Source organism: Pholcus phalangioides, unplaced genomic scaffold (assembly GCF_987345545.1).
Source record: "Pholcus phalangioides strain wild (caught in Gottingen) unplaced genomic scaffold, Ppha-v1.0 ptg000003l_1, whole genome shotgun sequence".
NCBI classification, from domain to species: domain Eukaryota; kingdom Metazoa; phylum Arthropoda; class Arachnida; order Araneae; family Pholcidae; genus Pholcus; species Pholcus phalangioides.
Window position 1 is genome coordinate 39,798,182 of NW_028301596.1, and position 6,000 is coordinate 39,804,181.

At 36.5% G+C, this 6,000-nt stretch overlaps 1 protein-coding gene across 1 annotated transcript in view; it reads right to left on the bottom strand.

Moving 5' to 3' along the window:
• LOC149088531 (uncharacterized) overlaps positions 1–5,765 on the bottom strand; it is a 43,776-nt gene extending 38,011 nt beyond the window's left edge. Inside the window, exons 1-2 of the mRNA XM_089248059.1 lie at positions 5,690–5,765; positions 1,224–1,451 (exon numbers count right to left, since the gene is read on the bottom strand). The gene's annotated coding sequence lies outside the window, so the exon portion shown is untranslated. The remainder of the gene's footprint in view (positions 1–1,223; positions 1,452–5,689) is intronic.
• Between the last annotated feature and the right edge of the window lie 235 nt (positions 5,766–6,000).

Genomic DNA, 6,000 nt, shown 5'->3' on the forward strand with positions numbered 1-6,000 from the left:
ATTTTAAGGAGATTGATATTCGGCCAAATTACTATATATATTTGTCCCATCCCTAAAACCAATGTATTGGAAGATACATCAAGTGCAACTTAGTGGGAACTACAACAAACTAACCAATTGTCAGGGAACTTTCAGCCTTATCCCACTGCATTGGCATTGGAACTTGCATTATTTTTGAAAAAAATAGCACTTACAGCCTTTTCTTATTTTTAATTCCAGTCTTCAATTACTGAACTTGCAATTTATTAACAATTGTGTTCCATCAGAAATATTGCATTGTTGCAATATTCTTTTGCTTGAAGTAATTGCTCTGAGCATGTTCTTAGCTCAAAAGTTGAATAGACTTCATTCAAAGACTTACTGCTGCATTGTATGTGAACCTAATAAACAATCCTCTAGGGAAAAGAGATGATATTTTTTTAGCCTGAAATATACTGTAATCCTCTAGGGAATTTCTAATAAATTGGTGCATGCCAGAGTTTTGTGTATGTGTGTGGCTTTGATTAATTTATGATGTCAGACTTGTGTTTTGTGCTCAAAAGTGCTGTCATCTGTCTTCTACATTGGAAGCAAAAGTTGAAGATGACAGAATTTTCCTGTTAAATACAAAATCAATTGAAATGGTACAAGTTCACCTGAGCAATGTTAATCCAAGTAATATCAAAGTACAGGGTTAGCATAAATGAATGACCGGATTTAAAAAATTTATATATTGTCAAAACTATTACACATAATATAATCAATGATACATGTAAATAAAGAAAAACATTCCAAGGTTTCTTTCTGGTTACAAATGTTTGATGTGTGAACATTTCACATAACAGGATAAACATCTAATCTGTAATCAAGTTTATTCCACACACTTTGCAGTTTTGCATGGTTAATGGTTCTTGATTCTTTTGTTTCTCCACTTTTGATGGTTCTGACGAGTTCTTTAAGTTTATTGAGTGTTTTCTGCCACGGTAGTTCATAAACAGTGAACTTAAAGAACGTATCAGAATTGCAGTAAGTGTAAAACTACAAAATGTGCAGAATGAACTTGATTACAGATTAGATGTTTGTCATGTTACAAAAGGTTCACACATCAAACATTTGCAACTGAAAAAAACTCTGAATGTTCTTTATTTTTATGTATCACTGATATACTATGAGTAAGTCTTGAAATTTTAAATTTTTAAAATCTGGTTTATTTATGCTAACCCAGCATATCAATCAAAACTTACAGTTTCGATTTGGTTTATCAGCGTCTGCACAACATACTGACATTCCAACGACTGTAACCATATAGAATGCCAATGATGTTGCAGGTTATCGGCAACTCGTCTTATCCGCTCAGGATCCCACCTCAAAGGCGAATGTTGTCCATCTGAATCATTTTCATCAAGGTGTTCACAAAGCTTCAGAAGTCCAGAAACATATTTCCCTTTGGCTTCTATCTCCTTTTGAAGAATCTAAAGAAAAAAATTAACAGAGTAAATATATTGAGTAATTATTTTCATTTATGTTCCATCATGAAAAGAAGGAAAGGTATTCAACGAAATACTCAAGTGTCATAACCTATTCGATAAGTATGTTGAATTACATTAGTTAATTACTTAATATCTAAGTAGAAAAAATATATGTTGCACATAATTTTCAAAAGCCAAGATTTTATTTGCCCAAGAAACGTATTAACGCCTTGCTAATCTTGGTATAGTCAAATTTTAATCTCTTCCCACAACAGACACATTACCACACTAAACTGAAATTTATAGAAAATATATTACATAAAGTACAAAAAATTGGAGGTGTGACACAGAAACTTGGAAGCTACAAAGGTAATTAGTTTTTGTTACCAAATAAATAAAGAACAATGTAATTATTTTCTTTGTGTGTGTCTGAAGTTGCTTTTATAAGAAAAGAATGTGAGCAATATATGTCATTAACATAATCTGCAAGAACGTTAGCAACGTAAGCCTACCAATATTTTCGATCAAGTCTAAATCAATTACTGAAGAAAAATAGGGAAGAGGTCTATACACCTCTTTAAGAAAGTGAAGGTAGATCAAAAGGGAATTATTCCAGTGCTCGTTTTCACCCCTACATCCTTTACATCAGTTGCTGGAACGTGATCGGAGTGCATGACTACGGTTTTCTCACCCCCCCCCCCTCCTCGGGCGAAAACTTTTTTTAAATTCTTAGTGTGTGATGCTCCCAATTCGACTGACAAGACCAGCTGATAATAAATGCAATCGCTTACAGGACGTATAGAAGAATAAGAAAAAGCGTGAGAGAAGCAGAATCTTGTAAATCCGAGGCATCGGTCGTGTAAGGCGAAAGCACGAGTTTCAATTCCCAGTAAAATGAATTGGAAAAAAGAACGCAATGAGATCCTCCCCCCCCCCCCCACCAATTCTTCGTGAACGCATTCTTTGCATTACACGTGGTGACATCTTCCTCAGCGGCAAAACAATGTAAATAGTGTAAATCTAATAGTTCGTGACGGTAAAATCCATCAACGCAGAAATAAGAAGTGTTTTGTACCAGAAAAAAAGTTCAACAGCCTCATCAGTCATCATAAGTAATTGTAATCCATCTTTCTTAACAAAACACTCGACTGACGAGACAATCAATGTTTCTGAAGTAGACATTTGAAAATATGGGACTCAAATGAGTGCATGCACATGGGCTCCCGGGCCAACTAGTTTTTCCGAGGCCCTACCAGGTAAATTATAGAAAATTTCAACAAAATCTCACTTTTGTGAGGCCCCTCTTCTCTTGATGAACGGGTAGGCTCACGCATTGAGACGGCACTGCCCCCCCCCTTTACTTAGGCAGAAAGGATCCTATATGGCTCTCGGAACAAGACTATTAGTGGGCCTCCTATATTGATTGTTAACAATTGCAGTATGAAAAAAAAAACACACAAGGCCAAGGCCTTCCTCACATTTGGGGGGGGGGCATGACTTCAATACGATGTTGAAAGGGGCACAAATCTGTCTTATACTCAAAGCACTCGTAAATTAAAACCTTAAAAATTGTAATGTAAGTTGTATTTTTTTTTCAAAGTTGTCATTCAGTTATGTTTGCACTGGTTCCTAATGAAAAATTTAATCGCTCAAGCAATATAAATTTTGGAGGGAAAAAAATCATAACCACGATACCACATGCAACATATAGCTGCATATAAACATGCGGCCCATCAGGAATCAAAGCAATACAGACAAAAGAGGGGGAAAAAATCAAGGCATAAAAGCACAAAAAATCTTGTCAGGGTTTAAAAACGGGATACTGCATTTTTCCCCATAACTGAGCAAGTGCCTACTTTAAAAGACAAGTGCCACAAAATAAAATAAACAAAATAAGCACTTACAATCCTAATCAACAATGTTCACCAGGAAAAACGACATTGATCATAAGAATGAACAAATAATCTCAGCAACCAATATACAGCAGTATCCTAAGCTCACTTTTCAACGTTTTGGCGGGAATGTTTATGAAAAAGACCGGCTAGCACGTAGCAGCTGAATAATAGCACTATACAAACGTACGCTACACTCCCTGGCACATACAATTCCTTTTTTTTTGCCAAGTAGGCAACATGTTTTTCCTCCTCCCTAGCTCTCCTGCAAAGGGAAGAGGCGGATTTCCATACCCTGACGTCAGAAGACAGTCTGTTCAATCTTGGCGGGAGATTTATCTTTGAGGAAAAAAAAACAAAAAAAATGATGGAATAGAGGTATAGAGATATCTGTGGGAGGGGGAAAAAATATATCCTGTTCCTCTCTCAGAAACGAACCGGTATCTTCAAGACAAGCACACAACTAGCCACGGAAAAACGTATTTTTACGATGACAATTATCTACAAAACACCTATAAAAATGAAATCCCATAAAAAAGATTTCTCAACAACCATAATATATCAATTACTAACAATGTAAATTATAAACCGAAAACGTTTCAAGTGCGTTTTCTTCGCACAATCTCCTCACAAAGAAAAAAACAAAATACTGATATGTACTTCTAGTTATTCGTAGCAGCAAACTAAAAGAACACGATTAATGTTTCAAATGCGAATACTAAACGATTCACCAAAAAGTTGCAAAACCTACGTTTTACAATTTCAAAAAATTTAACGGAGATCACTTACAATGTATCAATATACTTGAAAACCTTGGAAAAACCAGCTTCTGACGAACTAAAAGAAAATTTCGTAAAAGCAAAGCAGCTTTGCAAAAAAGCACACAGTAAAAAAAAGTTTCTATATAATCACACAAAGGGTTTGTGGCGAGTTCTGCTGTACATAACTCAGCAAAATGAAGGATGAAAGCCAGTGCGAACTCATGTCCCCTTCTCTTTCAGTGGTCGCCAGGCGGACTGCGAGTGCCCTTCACAGGCAACATCCAATCATCCCTTTTGAATGGGCAGATGTTGAAGCTCCCATAAACATAATAAAGCAGAGACTACCTATTTTCACTCTCTCTTCAACAAAGCTAGAAATAGCAATAGCGGTTTGAAGCATTTCATGTGCGGGAGATAGGAATGAAAAATCTCTGCTACTGTGAGATCGAGAGGAGGAGAGCCATGAATAAACATCAACTTCCCTAACCAAACGAAAGAGCTGTACAAAATGATTCAAATAATTTTCGCACAAGCTAGAGATTGATGAGTCAAAAGGGAATTGGGGGAAGTATTAACACTTTTACCATAACTTTTTTTACAACATCAGAGAAAATAATTCAAGATAACCAAGAAGCTTCCGGGCTATAGAACCGTGGTCCAAAGAATTTTTCCAAACATTACGTCTACATCTACGATAGACATATTCGGTGGTGACGAGTAATCTCCTCGGCATAATCCATAATCACTTCACCGCTACTGGAAATGTAGACCAGTGATTCTCAACCGCCGGGCCGCGGCCCAGAAACGGGCTCTGACATCAATAAAACCGGCCTTGAGTAATTTGCCGTTACCCCATTTTTTCCCCATTAGTTGTGTTTATGGCCGGGGCTTCCACTCACAAAAAGAAATCAACAAGGCAGCGGGCTTCCAAGGGTTTAGAACCACTGATGTAGACGAAATAATTGGAAAATTTTCATTTTGACCACGGGTCTGTAACCCGGAAGATGATGTAGGCCGTGAAAGTCCACATTCCTCAACTTAAAATATTCTTTCATAACACAGCACGTTACGCTATGGTTATAAAATTTCTTGGAGATTCAGGCCAAAGGTCCTCGAATAATATTTATAGCTACTGATGACAGAACCGGCTTCTGAAGGAGCCCTACGTTACAGAAATCATGTTTCATTCTTTTATCAAGTTGAAAAACGCTATTGATCACATAAAATTCGGATGGTGAAACCTCGCTACAATAATAGTTGATATAACGATAAATCCCTCTACAACGATATATATTGAAGTCTTGTTTGAAAATGCATAATAGTCTAATGTTAAACTGCTGCTATCAATTACGAAAATCTCTCAACGGTATTTTGTCTTGGTCCGCAGAGCATCGTTATCTCGAGATTTTACTGAAATATATCGTTCTCCTAAGGGAAAAAAAAATTTTTTTTTTTAATTACTTTTTCAGAATAGTTGATATCTCACACTATGGGAAAGCGAAAAATCCAAATATGCTAAATGAACAAGCAAAACCCTGTATACTAACTAGAATTTAAGTCTTTCTTGAGAGTATAAATCTTGACTTACCAATGGAAATCAGGCCTTTCATTACAGCTATTCAACATGATGGAGGCTGTGCACTCAATGCGAGTTACCAACTAAATGATAATACGGATCGGCGACGAAACGCACCGAAGCGCATTGATTTCGCAAAAAACGGAACGGTACACTCATCGCAGTTGCTCGACTTCAAGCGATTCACACAACCCGTTACGCAACGACTCACGACTGAAGATGACATGGACGACAAAGCATACAGTTTATATTTGCCCCTCTTTTATGCTTGGTATATTTCACAAATAATGTCAGTATGAAAAATATATTCCATTTTGAATTTA